Source organism: Haemaphysalis longicornis, unplaced genomic scaffold (genome assembly GCF_048455015.1).
Source record: "Haemaphysalis longicornis isolate Haplotype H1 unplaced genomic scaffold, Haemaphysalis longicornis Haplotype H1 scaffold_1, whole genome shotgun sequence".
NCBI classification, from domain to species: Eukaryota; Metazoa; Arthropoda; class Arachnida; order Ixodida; family Ixodidae; genus Haemaphysalis; species Haemaphysalis longicornis.
In genome coordinates, this window is record NW_027526203.1 from 213,464,436 (window position 1) to 213,484,063 (window position 19,628).

The following is a 19,628-nucleotide window of genomic DNA, read 5'->3' on the forward strand; positions in this document are numbered from 1 at the left end:
CGGGGCCACATCTGATACGGCGCTTTTTGGATAAACAGTGCGCTGTGCATCCAAGGGAGCGAGCGCAGGATCCTCCCCGTGCGGCTGCGAGTTCGCCGCCGATAATAAGTCGCGTGCCGCCGATAGCAAAGTTCTGCAGCAACGTACACCGCGAAAGGGCAAGGCCAGGCCGCCGCACACATGCGGCCAGATTTTTCGTTCGCTTTTCCAGCCTTGAGCGGAGTGCGAGATTCATGGTGTCAACAAAGCTTGCCCGTAGCAGACGGCTGTGTGAGCAGCGCAATAGCGGAAGTACGTCACCGCCGGGGAGCGCAGCATCATGGGAGGGAAGGCTCGCTCGCCGTCAACGGCGGAGAGTAAGTTGAAAGGAGGAGGAAACGCGGCGCGACGATAATGCGCGGTTTTTGATTTCCGGTTTCTCAGCTAATACTCATTGCTTCAACAAAGTTCTTGCGGGAGGAGATTGCTAATACATTGCTTTATTTGGTTACATGTACATCCACGCATCGGCGGAAGGTATTTCAGGACCCCTTTAAGAAGTGCATTCGCACTTAAAAAAAAAATCCCTTGGCGTCTTTATTTATTGCTAAGTATGTTGGCGGGCAAATATTGAAATGCTGCGAAATGTATCTGGAGCCATCACGGTCAAATCAGAACAAAATAAGATAGAATGATAAACGAAGACGCACCTCGCACAACTGCTTTAGTTGCTACTTGATTTAACCTTCATGTTGCGTACCGACTGCACGTTCATGAATTCAAGTTGTAAGCAAAACAAATTTCAGCGCTGCCTTGATAGTGAGGTTACCGTCGAACGTCATTTGTAGGTTGAAAGGCAGGGTACTCTGGCACCCTGTCTGTACCCCGTAAAAAAAAAAAAAACTGATCAAACCCTCGCCGCAAAAAAAAAAAAAAAAAAAAAATGTTTTTGCTAGGATTCGAACCATAGACTTTCCAAACGGAAGCCCGGCTCTCAACCGCTCGACCACGGGAGCTTTTTTTTTTTTTTTTTTTTGGTAACCCGACCACGGGAGCAGACGAGGAGGTGTGAAGAATTCGGTGTACCAACTGAGGCTGCCCACGAATAGTGTCGGGTGTGCTTTCTTTTGGTCGTATTTGAGAGATTTGAGCAGTGGTAACGCTTGCTTCTTGCGCACCGCTCTTGGAGCCGAGGACAATAATGCTAGTGCTACAAGCGATGTAACCACAGCTCCCTTATTTGAGTCAAAAAAAGCTATCACACATCCCCGGTCTCCCCTGCGCAAGCCACGGGAGCTACGAATGGAATGGAATACGCCAGAATTCTGGCGTTGATAACGCTTGCTCGTCACGCACCGATCTTGCTGACAAGCCACATTATGCTAATACTGGATGCGATGTAACCAGAGCTCCCTCATTTAACTCACACAAAGCTATCGCAGATCCCCGATCTCCCTGATGAAAGCCGAACAAGCCACAAATGGATGAGCGCTTGCGAACAGAAATAGTTTGCAATTTGTCTCAAGGCAACCGATTACCGTAAGTTAAAAAGAAATTGATTGTTTTCTGCTGAAAGGAACGACCCCAAACCACGCGAAGACGGACGCTGCCGCTCGCTTTCCGATGCTCTCTCGCGCTGCGTCGACGCCGCTATCCGGCGAGCGTAGACATCGGCGTCGCTCGAGTTTCAGCTCGCGTCGCCATGCATTTCTGGCGACGCGACGTCGACGCGAGAAAACGCTGAACGTATGCTGCATGTTTGGGACGAGTGAAACCGAATACACCGACGTACTAAAAAAAGTTTTTCCGGATACGTCCGAGGTATCTTTAAAAAATCTTGCGGGTACGTCCGACGTATCTTTAAGAAATTTTGCGGGTACGCCCGACGTATCTTTAAGAAATGCTGCGGGTACGTCCGACGTACTACCTTTAGACACAGCGTTGTTTTACGAGAAGCGGCGGCGCGGAATCGTGGCGGAATCTCGAGACTAAGGCGTAACCACATGGAGCGATTTTTTCTAGCGATGCGACAAGCGACAAAATCTGGTTTTCGCCGCGACCCTCCGTCGCTAATCTTAGTTGCAACGCGTGATTCTAACATGGTGAAAGAAAAATCGCTTGTCGCCAGCATAACCACATGAAGCGTTTTTTGCGAGATGCGACCGGCGATAGCGACAATCCGCCAGATCGGGCTGTCGCAGCGATCGTCTGTCGCTAACTTTTGGCGTACCGCTCGGTTTTGGCCTGACAAAAAAACAAAACAAAAAATCGTGTCGCCCGGAAGGGTTACAGAAGCGCAAAGGCTGACGGGTCACGTCGTCTGCTCCCGCGACTTCCGGCTCTAGAGCTGCGCTGGCATCACGTCCGCCGGCGGTTTGAGAGAGAGAGAAGAACTTCATTACACCATTTTCCATAAGCAGCCGGGAAAGGGGGAAAATACTCTCAAACCAGTTCTCTCGGCGGCCGACCAGCGTTGCCTGTGCGCGCTGGGCTGTTAAAATCGCCCGGCGCGGTGTGCTCCGCTGCGTAGTTCAGGAGTATTTCGCACCGCGTGCTTAGTTTTTTGCGGAACTTTCAACTGTTTTAGCCAATGCTGCGATGCCGTTCGAGGCGCAAACGTCGCTTGGCCAGCACGGCGCGGTGGTGGGTTATTGAACAACCAGAGAAAGTGATCACAGTCGCTGACAGCACGCATGTGCACGACACTGCCTGGAGAAAATGCACTGCGGTCACGGCGTGTTTTTGCTGCATCGCCTCCCAACGCACACCGAGTTGAGATATCGGTGGATGCCGTTGATAAATCGCAACGACTTTGTACCAACGACCAACTCCAGGGTTTGTTGGGTGCACTTGGACGGCAAGCAGACGGAGCAAAATCCATTTATTACACGCAATGCTGCGACAGGGAACGGAACCCCCTGAAATGTTGGAAGCAACTTTATCTTTTACAATACAGCATTGATTGATTGGTTGATTGATTAATTGATTCATTATGGTGTTTAACGCCCCACCGCTTCATGGGTGATGAGGCGTGCCGCAGTGGAGGGCTCCGGATTAATTTTGACTACCTGGGGATCTTTCACGAGCGGCGATACAATACAACATTACAATAACTTCTGGTTCCTTGTAGTCAATTTAAAATACCATATATTGTTTGTCATTACAGCCGATTGGCATTAAACAATCCCCTTTTCATTTAATCTAACCTTTAAAATCACGGCGTTTTGTTTACGTTTTTTCAGGCCAACGCATTACACTGCCAAACGATATGAAAAGATAACTTTCTCCATCGCACACTGCTGGTCGATAGCAGGATAAGCAGGCAGCCAAATGTGGAAATGCAGCTAGAGATACGCGTGAACGCTGCATTTGGAAAATAGCTCAACCTGTTGACAACGCGGTCAAAGCAAAATCTTCTAATCCTTTTGCGTTGCCACGGAATCTAAAGTATTACAATTACAAAAAAGCTACTGCTGGTCGCGTAAAGCATTTGTGGTGCAAGCAGCGGTTTCACAAAGGTGGGCTCCGAGCGAAAAGCCACATGCGCTGCGCAGAGTTAGTTCAATCATGATCAACCAATATTAACTCGCCGAACTTTGACCCTTCTGCTCAACCTTCGAATAGTAAGTTGACTGGTTGTGCGGTCGTGTTATTTTTCCGCCCAGGTAATTTCGTTTTGTCAGTAACCTTCATAAGTCTAGTTAAGAAAGATTATATTGCATTGCAATGTCAACAGCGTATACCAATCGCCTCGTCGAAAGTCCATCGCGAGCACGGATCACCGTGACCCACATATGCTGTGCGCGCTCCGCATTCGACGTCCGCGCTTCCGTAAACATGACTAATCGGTGAACATAACAAGATGGTGGCATTGAAAACACGTATTTACTCCCCGATATCGATTTCAATGTCAGTCGGTGCCATACCGAAACATTTGCATCGCGGAACTGCGGAGCACCAGCGGCACCACCACCACACTGCTACTACTGCTTGCAACAGCCGGAGTCGGCATTTTCCACTCTGGCAGCACATTAGGACCTAAAATCCGTACGCAGATGATGAAAACAAAACAGAACACACACACACAGAAGCACTGCAACCGCTAACTTAACGCCAAACCACTACGGTTCACTCTGTAATGCACGGGTACCGAGCAGACGCACGGAAAGAACGGAGCACTTAACAGCCCAGCGCGGAGGTTTCGGCGGTCGCTTCATAGACGGCGCTAGCGGTCCGGTCAGAAAAAGCAAATGGCGGCGCCCACCTCTAGCAAGGAAAATGGTGTATAGATCCGGCAAGATGTAGTCAGCGGCCACGCAGGGCTCGCACTACGACTCTAGTGTGATTCGAATAAAGTCTCTTGTCACACCGGGCCTTGGACTCGAGGGAGGGGGGTGCCTTGACAGGGGTATTTGGGTCCCGCTGCCGGTGAGTCCGGCGTGTGGTCTCCCGTTCTTCTCTGTCTTGCCAGAGCCTCCTCGAGTTGCTGGATCGCCCACTTTTGCTGGTGGTAATTGTCCGAGCGAATGCACCGCTCTAGTCCCTCCGCGAGCCGGTCTCCTGGCACCCCGGCTCCCGTCACGCAGTCTTCGGCTTCCTCGCCCCGTGCGGGATCGCCCGTGTTAGCAGTTCTTCCACACCTAGTGATGTGGCACAGAGTCGCGAGTTCACTGTCACATACACTGCACACAGCACTCACGAAAAGTTCGGGACACGCGTGCCTGGCCCACGCGGGAGTCAAAGCACACTTCACTTGCAGGTGTCTTAGGAGCACCGTCTCCGCTCGAGAGAGGTCTCGATGCGGGTTCGGGTACTCCCTCCTCGCCTCCCGATGTCTTCTGAGGATATCCCCGTAGTCCGTCAGGACGGCGCTCGTTGCTTCTTCGTCAGGATCCGCGGTGACTTGCGTTTCGCCGGCCCGGCACATGGTGAGCTCGCGGGCTGCAGCGTCTGCGTCGTCGTTGCAGTTTTCGACGTTTTCCAGCCGGCCCATGTGAGCCGGAAACCACTTGATGGTCGTTACGGGGCTGTGGGCTCGCGGATCCCGCGAGGCCCGTCCGAGTCTCACGATTCGTTCCGCTCCTTCCCATACCGTACTCCTTTCAAAATTCCTGATCGCCGTCTTTGAATCGCTCAGGATCGTCTTGACGCCAGGTGTCGCCAGCGCAAGGCCGATCGCCGCTTCCTCGGCTTGGCCCGGGGTCTTCGCCCTCACCGACGCGGCGTTGATCAGCTCGCCCGTGGACGATCTGACCACCGCTACGGTGAAAGCGTTCGCTGTAGTCGGGTACTTCGCCACGTCCACGTGGGCCGCGGCGTCGTCGTGTCTGTAGATCCTGGCCAGGGCTGTCGCCCTTGCTAGGCGCCTTTCCCTGTCCCTCTCCGGGTCTACGTTCTTCGGCATAGGGAACACGATGATTCCCCTCGCCTCCTCGTCTCCGAGCGGTATTCTGTCGCTCGTGTCGCTGTTCTCCCCTCCTTTGGGCGGGTTGATGCCAGCCATGTCGAGGATGCTCCTGCCCGTTCTCGTGCAGCTCAGCCGCACCAGTTGGGACATGCGTTGGGCCTCGCTGATCTCCGAGAGTGTATTGTGCACTCCCAGATCCAGCAAGGCCGACGTCTTCGTCCCCGGGAGAAGTCCCAGGGCGCTCCTGTACGCTTTGCGTATGGCTGCGTCGATCTTGCCCTCCTCCGATCTCGTCCATCGGTGGAAGGCTCCTGCGTATGCGACCTGGCTAACGACGAAGGTCTGCAGAAGGCGCAAGAGCCCTCGCTCGTTCATGCCGTTGTATCTCGACGACACTCGCTTAACCAAGCGGGTCGTTATTCCGATTTTCGTGATCATGTTTCTCAGCGCCGTGGTGTTGGTTTGGACACCGTCCACGTGCATGCCGAGAATCTTGATGCCGGGGACGTGCGGGATGAGTTCGCCGTCTTCCGTTCGTAAGGCGATGTTCTTGGCCGCCTCTTGCGCCGCCGTCTTCCTGTATCGCCCCGGTGGCGGCAGCACCAGGAGCTGCGATTTTTGCGGTGAGCAGCGCAAGCCTGTGCTCGAAAGAGCGGACTCCACCGCTCTAACCGCCTCCTGAAGGTCCGATTCGATTTTCCCGTCGCTCCCTCCCGTCACCCAAATTGTGACATCGTCTGCGTATATGCAGTGACGGACGTCGGGGCCCAGTGCCTTCAGCCGTTTGGCGACCTCGATCATCACCGTGTTAAATAGGAACGGCGAGATCACTGAGCCCTGCGGTGTTCCTATGCTTCCGAGTCTTCTTTCCTCGAGCTTTCTGTCTCCCAGCGACAGTCTTGCCGTGCGATTCGACAAGAAAGCGCGGACGTCATTGTAAGATCTTTCGCCCAGGCCCAGACGAGAGAATTGCTTGAGGATTGCCGAGTGTTTGACGTTGTCAAAGGCCGCCTGAAGGTCTAGGCCCAGGATGGCTCGGTTGTCCTTGCCAGGGACGCCTTCCGGGGGGTCTAGTATCTCTCTCTGCAGAAGTAGCATGGCATCTTGCGTCCCCAACTTCGCTCTGAATCCGAGCATCGTGTCGGGGTAGTAGCCGTGCCTTTCCATGTAGTCGTTCCACCGGGCGTTGAGGACGTGCTCCAGGACCTTGCCCACGCAGGACGTGAGCGAGATCGGTCGCAGCCCCTCTATACCCGGTGGCTTGTTCGGCTTTGGCAGGAGAATTGTCTTGGACGTTCTCCACGCCTTGGGGAGAGTTCCGTTCCTCCAGCACTTGTTAAAATATATCGTGAGCTCCGTGATGGATTCGTCGTTGAGGTTTCGAAGGGTCTTGTTCGAAACACCGTCCGGGCCCGCCGCCGACTTGCCGTTGAGGGCTTGCGTCGCCCGACGTACCTCCCATTCTTCAATGTCCCGGTCCAAATGTGCGTTTGGAGGGCCATCGTAGTCCTCTTGTTGTTCCCTTTTCGTTTCCGGTAGGTATCTGTCGTTTAGCTGTTTATGCATTTCACGCGCGTGTGTGCGTATTGTGTATTTGTCACAAAGTTGTTACCTTTCAGAGACGCCCCTGGTAGCATTCATCGTAGTTATCGTTGAAGGCGCGTTGTTTGAGCGTTTTATTTCAGTGGCAAGAGACAAACAACGCGCACACACGCTCGTGAAAGCCGCTGGCGAGCGGAAGGCCAGGAGCACTCCGGCAGGAGCAGACGATGTACGCGTGAGCCTTTGCGCTTCCACCGCTTGCTACTGGCCCGCTACCGGGGCGCATTTTTGTTGTCTGCTGCGGATTTAGCAGGGCCTTCAGCGTGGCAGCACGATTTCTGCGCTCCATAGCCAGCAAAATGAAATCCACGCACCTCTGTTAACGACATAAAACGGCAAAACCGACGACAAGACCCCTTTTGGCGCCTTTTTGATCGCGCACGCTCGTTCTGCGCAAGCGCGAAATACGGAACTGCGGAGTGTAAAATGAACTGATAATTACTGTTCAAAAAACGTCACCGACTACGTTTTTATTAAATTATACCTACAGGATTTATTAGTAAATTGTATTTATATATCTTTTTCGCATTCGTAACCAACCTGTAAGCATCCTGTAAGCAAAAAGATTCTCGCCCCGCTCCCTTGGTGGCCAACGGCCGGGCGACAACCCGTCGCTTGTCGCCAACGCTTGTCGCTGCATGGGGTTGCATCACAAGCATATCGGGCCAGCAGGTACCGCACCCTGATTGGTCAATTCTAAACACGCTGATTGGTTGGTTTACAAGCGGATGTGACGTCATTTTTAAGGATGGCTTTTTTTTTCTTTTTTTTTATGGGAGAAAGACGTGCTGCCTTGAAGGCGTTGAAAGCACGGCCGGACTGGAGGAGCGGCGAACGCGCTCGCCGCTCCTCCAGCCCGGCCGTGGTTGAAGGTGCCCTGCTCTGACCTCCGACGTTTGCGGCGCATTTACTTTTCTGCGGCATGGCGGGCTCGTCGAATGCTGCTCCCACCGATGAGGATCGTCGGCGCTGCTCTGACTGCGACAAGGTGTTTTCGCAACGAAAAGTCATGCTTAAACACGAGAGAAACGTGCACCACAAAGAGGGGACAAGCTCAAAAAGCCACATGAAGTGTGACAAATGCGGTCACAGCGTTACAACTTTTGACAACCTCGTCCTTCACCACAGAGCGATGCACGGTTTCGACGCTGAGATTGTGCAACTGGTCTTCGGCAGCGCTGAAGGTAAGAAAACTTGGAATAGTTTGCTTTTATTTCGCCTGCGTTAATCCGCTTCATCTAGTATTGTGCCTAGTAATTTAAGGCCTCTTATCGCACCTGACCTTCAATAGCTGTGAGCAGCGTTTAGAAGTAAGAAAATGTAAATATGAGCGAAGAGATATTCGTATTTAATTGAATGGACATTTGTGTTGGATAGAAACGATGACTTCATTGTTTTATTTGTGACTGTGTTAAAAATTGGCAGTGGCTATTTTGCCGGCAGCCGACAGATTAGCCTGGGAGAAAAATTGCCGGCAGTTTCTTCCCATTGGCTGGCCCAGACCACGTGATTATTCTGCCGGCACTTTTCCGCAGGGGCTATTTTGCCGGCTGCCGGCACATTTCGGCGGGGGCTATTTTGCCGGCTGCCGGCACATTTCCGGGCGGGCTATTTTGCCGGCTGCCTTCACATTTCCGCGGGGCCTATTTTGCCGGCTGCCGGCAGATTAGCCCGGGATAAAAGTTGCCGGCAATTCTCCGACAATGCTGCCTCTGTGCGCCAAAAACCTGCAGGACCTGCTGTTCCCGACGGGTCCTGCCAGCTCCCGTCGTGAAGTGTTCCGGCACCTCCTGGCATTCCTCGAGGCCACTGGACTAACCCAGCGCCTGTAGCTGAGGCTACTCAACGAACACTTGTGCCGTTGTCGCTTATGTAATGCCCCCCCCCCCCTCTTTTCTTTTTTTTCTTCTCTCTTTCTCTCTCTCTCTCTCTCTCTCTCTCTCTCTCTCTCTCCTTTCTTCCTGTCTTTCTCTTTCACGCCTTTTCTATTCCACCCCTAGCCTCCTCCCAAGTCTTTTATCCCCTCTTCCCCTCCCCACCGCACTGGGTTGTATGCAGGTGAGCTCCCTACTGAGCTCAATAATATCCCCAGTGCACTTTCCTTTCCTTTCTTCCATCCAATCACTTCTCTCTCATGCTCCGGCAGCCGGAGATGTCAACTTTAACGTTGGTGACAAGTTTTCGAGCTTTGCCGAGGTACTGAATTACGTCAAGCTATAGAAAGAACGAATCGGCAAGATTGCAGCGGGCATGTCGAACTTTGACTCAGCCCGCCGCGAACTTGGACCATGATTGCCGACAGTGAATGTTCCTTGGTGTTTTCATTGTAGAATCTCAAGCAAAGTCGCACAATAAAGAAATGATACCTCAAAAAAAAAGTAACAACACCAACCCAAGAAAAAGGGTGTAAAACATCCCCCTCGCGAGGGGCACGATCAAATGCAGAGCATTTCCGCGGGGGGCGTGCCTGCAAGTCTTATGGATTACGTATTGGTTGTTGTTGTTGTAATGGTTGTCTTCCAGCGTAGACATTGTCGATGAAGTCGATGGTGAAACGTGAAACGTGCCGTGAACCCCCTGCCGCGGCTATTACGCAACGTGGAGAGGCTACGACGCAACGTGGCTAAGGTGGCTGGCGCGGCTATGACGCAACACAATCCAACACAATCCACTTTAATACAACCCAATCCAAATCCAATCCAAGCCAAGTCAATCCAATCCAATCCAATGGAATTCAATCCAATGCCCTTCGCGAGAGAGTGTTATAGCGCCGAAATCGCGCCACCACATGAACGCGAACCGAACGCGGCGAGAGAGGGTGTTGCTTGAGGAGAGAAGGCGAGGAGGACGTGGGGGAGAGGGCGCACCTGTGGCCGACGGTTGAATGAGTCAAGGATATATGGCGCGTGCGTAACCTTCCATTCTGTGTCGGCTCCGTGGAGCAGTCGGTAAAGTGCCGTGTACCTTGCGTTCCGCCCGCAGAGTCGTGGGATCGAAACCTGGCGCCGGAAGGTATTATTTCTTTATATAGTGTAGGGTGCGGACTACGTAGTGATGCGGACTACGGACGCCAACGCGGGTGACATCGTGAGTTACTAAAATGCTCTGCATTTAAAACAAGATTGCATGGCTAGAATTCGCCATTGTTTATTTCAACGATGAAATTTTAAAACTTCAGTAAAAACAACATTTCTGCATTGAATCATGCAAAATATGCAGACGTCCAAAAAACATCTATCAACGGAGATGTCAACGTTAAAGTTGACATCTCCGGCTGCCGGAGCATTGGCGCCCAGAGGCAGCATTTCCGCGGAATTGCCGGCAACTTTTCTCCCGGGCTAATCTACCGGCAGCCGGAAAAATAGCCCCGTGGAAATGTGCCGGCAGCCGGCAAAATAGCCCCTGCGGAAAAGTGCCGGCAGAATAATCACGTGGTCTGGGCCAGCCAATGGGAAGAAAGTGCCGGCAATTTTTCTCCCAGGCTAATCTGCCGGCTGCCGGCAAAATAGCCACTGCCTAGAAAATTTGGTTAGGCTTCAACGTAGGCCTATCAAGTCCACGCTCAGCGTCGTTGCAATTAATGCAGGGCGATATCTTTACTGCTGTTAGCTAAACTGAATCAAATGAAATGTAAATGTGAGCCGCCGTATATTCGTCACTGTGTAAAATTAACCTCTGCTTGCTTCATGTTGCGACTGTTCCAAATTTCTAGGCCTAACGTATTAGAATGGTAACGTTCGCAAGTGGCAGTTGCGCGCATTCACCATATTTACAACAATATTGCGACGCGGAGTCTTGGTTCTGGCGAGTTGGTACATCACTGCAAGGGATTAAAAGCGCCGCAAAGACGGCGGACCTAAACGGAAGACGCACAGAGCACGGTGTGTCTTTGTGTTTCGGTCCGCCGTCTTGGCGGCGCCATACCTCGGCAAAGTTGGCGCGGCTCACTCAAACTCACTCACAATTTTTTTTTTCGAATCACCACTCACTCAAACTCAGACTCAATGCTGAGCAGCACACCTGCGCTCACTCAAACTCAAACTCACATTGAGCTCAAAACTCAGAACTCACTCGGACTCAAAACTCAAAATGTACTCAGAACTCAAAATGTACTCAAACTCAAAATGTAATCAAAACTCAAAATGTACTCAAACTCAAAATGTACTCAAACTCAATTTGGACTCAAAACTCAAAATGTACTCAAAACTCAAAATGTACTCAAACTCAAAGTGTACTCAAACTCAAAATGGACTCAAAACTCAAAATGTACTCAAACTCAAAATGAACTCAAAACTCAAAATGGACTCAAAACTCAAAATGTACTCAAACTCAAAGTGAACTCAAACTCAAAATGTACTCAAAACTCAAAATGTACTCGAACTCAAAATGAACTCAAAACTCAAAATGGACTCAAAACTCAAAATGTACTCAAACTCAAAATGAACTCAAAACTCAAAATGGACTCAAAACTCAAAATGTACTCAAACTCAAAGTGAACTCAATACTCAAAATGTACTCAAACCTCAAAATGTACTCAAACTCAAAATGTACTCAAAACTCAAAATGTACTCAAAACTCAAAATGTACTCAAACTCAAAATGGACTCAACACTCAAAATGTACTCAAAACTCAAAATGAACTCAGAACTCAAAATGGGCTGAGAACTCAAAATGAATTCAGAACTCACATGGCCTCACAGAGATTGAGACAGTCAGAGAGTGAGAGTGAGAGTTTGAGAGTGTTAGATTGAGAGTGTGAGAGTGAGAGTGTGAGTGTGAGTGTGAGTGTGAGTATGAGTGTGAGTGAGTGTGAGTGTGAGTGTGAGTGAGAGTGAGAGTGGGAGTGGGAGTGGAAGTGAGAGTGAGAGTGAGAGTGAGAGTGGGAGTGGGAGTGGGTGTAGGAGTGAGTGTGAGTGTGAGTGTGAGTGAGAGTGAGAGTGAGAGTGAGAGTGTGAGTGAGAGTGTGAGTGAGAGTGAGAGTGAGAGTGAGCGTGAGTGAGAGTGAGAGTGAGAGTGAGTGTGAGTGTGAGTGAGAGTGAGAGTGAGAGTGAGAGTGAGTGTGAGTGTGAGAGTAAGTGTGAGTGTGAGTGTGAGTGAGAGTGAGAGTGAGAGTGAGAGAGTGAGAGTGAGAGAGTGAGAGAGTGAGAGAGTGAGAGAGTGAGAGTGAGAGTGAGAGTGTGAGTGTGAGTGTGAGTGAGAGTGAGAGTGTGAGTGTGAGTGAGAGTGAGAGTGAGAGTGAGAGTGAGTGTGAGTGTGAGAGTGTGAGTGTGAGTGTGAGTGTGAGTGTGAGTGTGTGAGTGTGTGAGTGTGTGAGTGGTAGTGAGAGTGGTAGTGAGAGTGGTAGTGAGAGTGAGAGTGAGAGTGTGTACCTTTTGCTGTATACCTTTTGCGATATCCTCATAATTATAACCAGAAACCATTTTCATATTTGTCCCACGTGACCCCCTCGACGAGACCTTTAATTTGATACCCCACACACTATAGCTGGGTCATATGGAATTCATACCAGTCAAACTAACCATGACTCATGACTGTAACCAGGACGCATTATTTAGGTGTCCGACATGATTCCCCTAACTGGAACCTTCAATTTGACGCCCCACATGCTTCAGCGGCCTCACCTTGAATTTAACCCCATCTATGACTCATAATCACCATCTCATGATTCGAACTACGAAGCCTTTTTTTTATTTGTACCACGTGATTCCCCTCTTCAAGACCGTAAATTTGATACCCTACACTTCCTAGCGAAGTCACTTCGAATTTTACCCCAATATAAGACTCGCCATGACAATCTAATGGTTATAACCAGGAAGCATTTTTGTATTTCTCCCACGTGATTCGGCTCATCAAGACCATTGATTTGATACCCATCACATCCTAGCGGAATCAATTTGAACGTTAAACCAATCAATGACTAACCATGACTATCTCATGATATAGCCCTACCACATTTTTGTCCCACGTGATTTTCCTTATCAGAACCTTCAATTTGATACCCCGGACACCCAGTGGCATCATTGTGAATTTTAACCTAATTTATGACCCATTTTGACTATGTCATGATAATAATCAGGAAGCACGTGATTACCCTCATCGAGACCTTTAATTTGACACGCCCTAGTGTCATGAACCTGAATTTTAACCGAATCTTTGATTTACCATGACTACGTCATGATATATCCATACCTCATGTTGGTCCCGAATGATTCCCCACATCGAGACCTTGAATTTGATTCCCCACATGCCCTCGCAGCGTCATTTTGACTTTTAACCCAATCTATGACTCATTATGACTGCCTGATGACTACAATCAGGAAGCATTTTTTATTTACCCCGCGTGATTCCGTTAATCCGGACCTTTCATTTGATACCTTACACGCCTTAGCCTCATCAGTTTCACTTTTCACCCAATTTAATGTGGTCATTATTCTGTCTTAAGGGGCGCTGCCCAGTCAATTCAGCTAATTCATTTGAAACAGTAGAAAGGACAGCCCCCGCCCCCATTTTCCCCCGGCTCTCACATCTTCCTTTGTGACCCCTAGTATATCAAGCCGTTAACAGTAGCAGGCGAACAACCAGCACGCCAGCGCCGCCGTGTGCTTTCCCACCACCCTTTCCCACGCTCTTAGTGGATCCTTAGTGGATCCGCTCTTAGTGGAGCCATAAAAATTCAACAAGAAACTAAAAAAAATCAGACACTACCTCCCTCCCAACCGATCATGCAGATCGCGATTGGTGCGATACCCGCAGGTAACTTGAATTCCGAGCCCACAGTGACGCATGAAACTTAACAGCCAACCATAGCTGCCTGTTAAAACTCCTATTTACTCAGAACTCAAAATGTACTCAAAACTCAATATGTAATCAAACTCAAAATGTTCTCAAACTCAAAATGTACTCAGAACTCAAAATGGACTCAAACTCAAAATGTACTCAGAACTCAAAATGGACTCAAACTCAAAATGGACTCAAACTCAAAATGTACTCAGAACTCAAAATGAGCTCAAACTCAAATTGTACTCAGAACTCAAAATGAACTCAAACTCACAATGGACTCAAACTCAAAATGTACTCAGAACTCAAAACGGACTCAAACTCAAAGTGTACTCAGAACTCAAAATGGACTCGGAACTCAAAATGGGCTCAAACTCAAATTGTACTCAGAACTCAAAATGGACTCAAACTCAAAATGTACTCAGAACTCAAAATGGACTCAAACTCAAAATGTACTCAGAACTCAAAATGGACTCAAACTCAAAATGTACTCAGAACTCAAAATGGACTCAAACTCAAAATGTACTCAGAACTCAAAATGGACTCAAACTCAAAATGTACTCAGAACTCAAAATGGACTCAAACTCAATCGGACTCAAACTCAGTCGTGATCACTCGGCTCAAACTCACTCAAGCTCAAACTCACCATGCCACACTAGCCTCGAGCTCACTCAAACTCAAACTCACGCGTGAGTTTGAGTCCAATTGAGTCTGAGTGAGTGGACTCATGAGTGAGTTTGCCGACCTCTGGGCGGCGCTAAAAAAAATCTTGGAATCAAGGCAACGCGACATAGTAGAGAGTTTTGGCATAGCGTTACCGTGTTTGCGGCAGTCGACTGCGCATGCGCGAGTTAACGTGAACGGTAACTTACCGGCACAGGCTTTACCGTCGCCAGTGAGCTTCCTGAGCAGACGAAGTGTACCGTCGCGTATTGAATACAGCAAATGCAGTGGCGCTCGGCGCTTTATGCTTTGTACAGCCTATGAAAGTAATCTTACTTGATGCTGTTTATTACGTCTTCGGGTCTTCCCATGGTGAGGCTGCAGTGTTATGCTGCATCTGGCAGTGTGCCAGAACACTTTTCTCTTAGCAGAGCCTGCCTGCTTCAGAGAGCGCGTCTCCCAGGTGGCAGATTGGGAAGCTCCTACCAAGGAGGCGGGCTAGTATTAGCAGATTTCAACCAGCACAACATATGCTTCATTTAAAAAACTCAGCCTGCACATTCCTGTTTGGTAAAAGATGGCAGTATCATTAAGAATAAATGTGTTGTTGTAATTATATTGTTGTTGTTGTTGTTGTAATTGTAATACAGTTGCATTCAAATTGCATGTCCTGCCACGCTGGTAATCTTTGGACTGAAAACTGGACTGGGTGGTTCATCTAGGTTGGCCCAAGCATGTTGCAACTCAAGCCCATGCCTCTGCTTGGTAGGAGCGGTGCTTGCACCCGTGGACCAACAGGTGACGGGACAATGAAAGCTAGTGCCCTGTGTTCTGCCACATAAATCGGTGTTTTATATCATGCTTATGTGTGCGCATGCCGTCAACTTAGCCTGTTTCGGAGCTGAAAATGTTGCTCCGGACTGCCTGTATGTTTCCTTGCACCCCTCATCCAGTGCCCGTTTCCCCGGGATGGTGCATACCCAACCCTGCCTGAGCCCGTTAAGCTCCAGAGGACTTCCACCCTGGGCCACGGCCCACAATGGCCCACCTGGTGCTGCAGCCCCGTCCACTCACGCTTCGGTAGCATGCTGCCATGGGTTCATTTTGGATAGCCGAGGGGGGGATTCGGTGCTGCTACAATTGATCACGGCTGAACTAGCAGTGCTAGAAGAGGCCAACTGTGGGGAGAGATACTCCTTGACTAATCGCTTGACTAATTAGACAGATACGCTGTCTAATCTTAAAAAAAAGAAGCAACACCTGGGCCATGAAGCACAGCATAGTGGAGGTCTACGGACTAATTTAGACAACCTGGGGCTATTTAATGTGCACCGTAATCTTGACACAACGGCACCATCGTATTTTGCCTATTTATTTCCCGCAATTACAGCCTGGCTGTGCTTGGTTACTGCATGCTGCAACCCTCCTTAGCTTGTCATGCTGCCAAAGCATGCTACAAAAGAACTCGTGGCCTGCTCAGATTGACGTTTGGGTTTCACTACCGTTGACGGATGTGAAGGCTCGCTTACAGCCTCTGTACATTTTTTTTTCGCTTGCTAGGAGTAGACCACATTCACAGGCACTACAAAAATTGCAGTGCCTTGGAATGTCGCCACTTATGCCTGCAGTTGGATGTGCACTACCCCCACCTCCTCCCCAAACATGTGCTAGGCTTTTTTGTGAGCTGAGAACAAACTCGTTTATTACCTGTCAGTATGGTCACTCATGCTGTATGTGTTTCATTTTTCTGTATTCGGCAAGTTCCTGTTGTCATGAAGATGCTCCATCCCCATTGCCTGCTGCACCTGTTACTGGACAAGTCACTGGTGCTCCAAGAACTTTCATTTTGAGCTGTGAATGCGACACTGAGGGAGCTGAAGACATGTTGAGAAATGTGTCGCCTGGGCTGCAGTTGGTGTTTCCCTTATTGCTTGAGATGTGCTCTAATAGGAGTGTTGCCACACTACCTTGGCAATGGGGCCTGTATTCATACTAATCCAAATAAACATGATTTACCTGGAAAGTTTGCTTCAGAGACATCTCTTTGCTACAATAACACCGTTAGGCGGGCTAGTTGGTACTCAGAATTCATGCTGAATTTTTGCGCAGCGTAAGACTAGGAGAGATAAAACAAGGGACACGAAGACCAGCGCAGACTAACAACTGAAATTTATTTCTTGAACAACACACATTTAGTACACAGGTTAGTACACTCTCCATCAAAATGCAAAGCATGATAACCATACAATCAAATTGACTTGATAAGGCGAACTGCCGCCTCGCAACAATATTATACTATCTTGTATTGGTCAGCAACTGTATTTCTTTTTCTGACAAAGCTACTGAAGGGTGGCTCACGCATGCTCCCTTGATCGCAGCCATGTGCCAAGCTTCTACAATTTCCCTGGTAGTCTGATTAGGGTGACAGAACACAATAGTAGTTTGGTTCAACAAAGGTTCGCACTTGTCTACAGTACATTGCTCACCGTGCTTTGCCAAATGCGTATAGGCCTCCTGCGCTGCCCAGGGGGCGCTGCGCAAGCGGCTTCCGGGCAGTACTTCCGGGTAGTACAAAGCTGCGCGGGTCCTATATAGGATACCGTGTTGACAGAAGCAAATGAGCTCGATGCTCCCGATTATTTTGCGACATAGACACCAGCCCATCCCCGACGAGTCCGATATCTTCTGGCGATCAACTTGGCATTAGGGGAAAAAGCTTTGCAGCGGTAAACACGTTTACAGCGCCGGTGAAAGTGCCGGGACCGTGACGGCGTCTGCTACTCGCAGGTTCACCGATCGATGGTCGTACAAAGTGAAATTTTAAGTGATATTTCTAGTTTAAACTAATACTCTTGGTGACAGAGACTTCTAAAAAACAGCCAAGAAGAGCAGCGCAATCGGTGATGATCGCGCTTTAAAAAGCCAGCGAGACCGGCGGACCGCAGGCTCGCCTGCTCTTTTGCGTACCTGCACACTATGCGTGCACTTTCATTAAACAGTGCTGGTTTGCGTCTCCGTTACGAATACACGGTGCAGCGATAGCTTGCCGTTTTGTTGCGTGTCTCAGTGACAGTGACAAATTGCCGCGACCGTCAGAAGCGTGAAATCTGTTTTGCGATTCTGAAATTATAGTGGCCGTAAAACAAAGTGGTCGGGCGAACTAAGAGGCCGCTCGCGTTCCTTGTTTGCTCTCGCTTGACTTAATTACGCTCTTGCAGTATACATTCCCAGTTCGCACTTAATAGCCTAGAATGAGGGTCAGCAACGGCCGAGTTCCATGCAGCCGACACGGCGGAGGGCTGGACGGCAAATCGGAAGGGGGGGGGGGGGGGGGGGGAGGAGGAGGGGGGATTTGAATGCAAAGAGAAAAAATTCAGCGAATTTCTAATAATAGTTGACAATAATCTGGCGAAGTGTGAAGATGGGGGTGCAATTCAACTGGAGGACGCCAATTCTCTGTTCTTGCCTCGCTGTCTCACTCCATTTGAAGTCAAAACTGGCGTGTTGGCGTTTAGATTCGACGACCCCTGCACTAGGAAACCAACACAGTCAGTGATGATCGTATGTAAATATTCGGGGCCCCGCGCCGTGTATGCGGCTGTGTTATGTTATGCTGTGTTATGTGGTGTTATAGAAGTACACATCTCTGCAGGCAGCGGGCGTGTGATTTGGTGCATGTTTTGCGTCCTTTAATAGCGCTTAATTTGTTTATTTGGCGCTATTGCTCCACCTACTCGCTAGTATACATGTACCCTGCCGTTCGTAAATCGTGCGGCGTAAAACGTCACGCAAGAATCATTTAGTTTGCGAAAATACGAAACGAAATTTCCACTCGTTTCAAAGGCGGTGCCAGGCCAGCAGTGTCAGCTGAGTCGGCTGCGCAATTCTTGCTTTCGCTTGCATGCTCCCGCTGAAGCAACCTTTTGCAGTTACCTCAGGATATAGGATGAGCAGCGTTCCTTGTTTATGCTACTCGTGAACTTTCCTTTGTCGACCGCACGCAAGAAGAAAAAACTGTAACTGTCGTGAAACAGTTAAACCACCCGACCTGGCGATACTGTCCCACGCCGCGACCATCGCGAAAGCTCGCTAAAAGAAAGCCGACAAATCGGCTTCTTTTAGCGGATATTATTTTGTTTAGCCTCAGCAACTACTTTAAGGGCTATTTCATACAATATGCAGCCATTTAAACTCGCCACAAAGCGCCACAACCAACTTTCACTCTGGCTTGTAATTGAAAACACATGGAGGGCGGCGGGGGTCGTCTGCTTTTGTACTAACCAGAGGCGTTGGCCGCTAGGGGCGCTGCATGTCGCCAAAACTCCAGCGCAGGAGGCCTATATGGCCTTCCTTTCAAGCTAGACAAGTGTTCCCTAAGCCTAATATTTACACATCTGCCTGTCTGACCGACATAATGCTGCCCGCAAGTGAAAGGGATCTTGTAAACTACGTTCTTTTTGCATTCTAAAAACCTGGGTTTGTGACTAACCCAGTGTACTAACCTGCTCATGCGCGGTGATCAAGGGTTGTGAGATAGTGTATATATATGTGTTGTTCAAGAAATAAATTTCAGTTGTTAGTCTGCGCTGGTCTTCGTGTCCCTTGTTCTATCTGTCCTAGTCTTACGCTGCGCAAAAATTCAGCATGAATTCTTTGCTACAGACAGCAATATAGGCCAGGGTGGGAAATGGGAACTATTGAGTGCATGGTGGAGGCTGTCACGAGCACACTTCATTTGAAAGACTAGCAACAGTACCACCTGATTATGAACTTCTGCAACTTAACTTTCCACATGGTGGTTCGTTGTGCACCTGCAGCATTCCAAGAAAAATGGCATTCATGATCGAAATGCGAGGGTTTTCAAGGTCTTTCACAGCTGTGTCAATTTTTGAGCACCACAATGGGAACCTTGATAGAGCCAACATTTCAACAAGAGGAATCCCCTTCAGATAACTCCACTTGTCAAAGCAATGGCTCAACAATTGTTCCTAATGGTGTGTTGATAGATAAGCACTTTGTGTGTTACAAAATTTTTTTATTCGCTAATGATCAACCGAACAATCGGGTCTTCCTAACGTGGTAGCCTTATGATTAATTTTATTTATTCAGAAACTTTGACACTTATCAAGGGTTGATTTGATTGATTGATTGATTGATTGATTGTAGGGTTTAACGCGCCGACGCAACGCAGGCGATGAGGC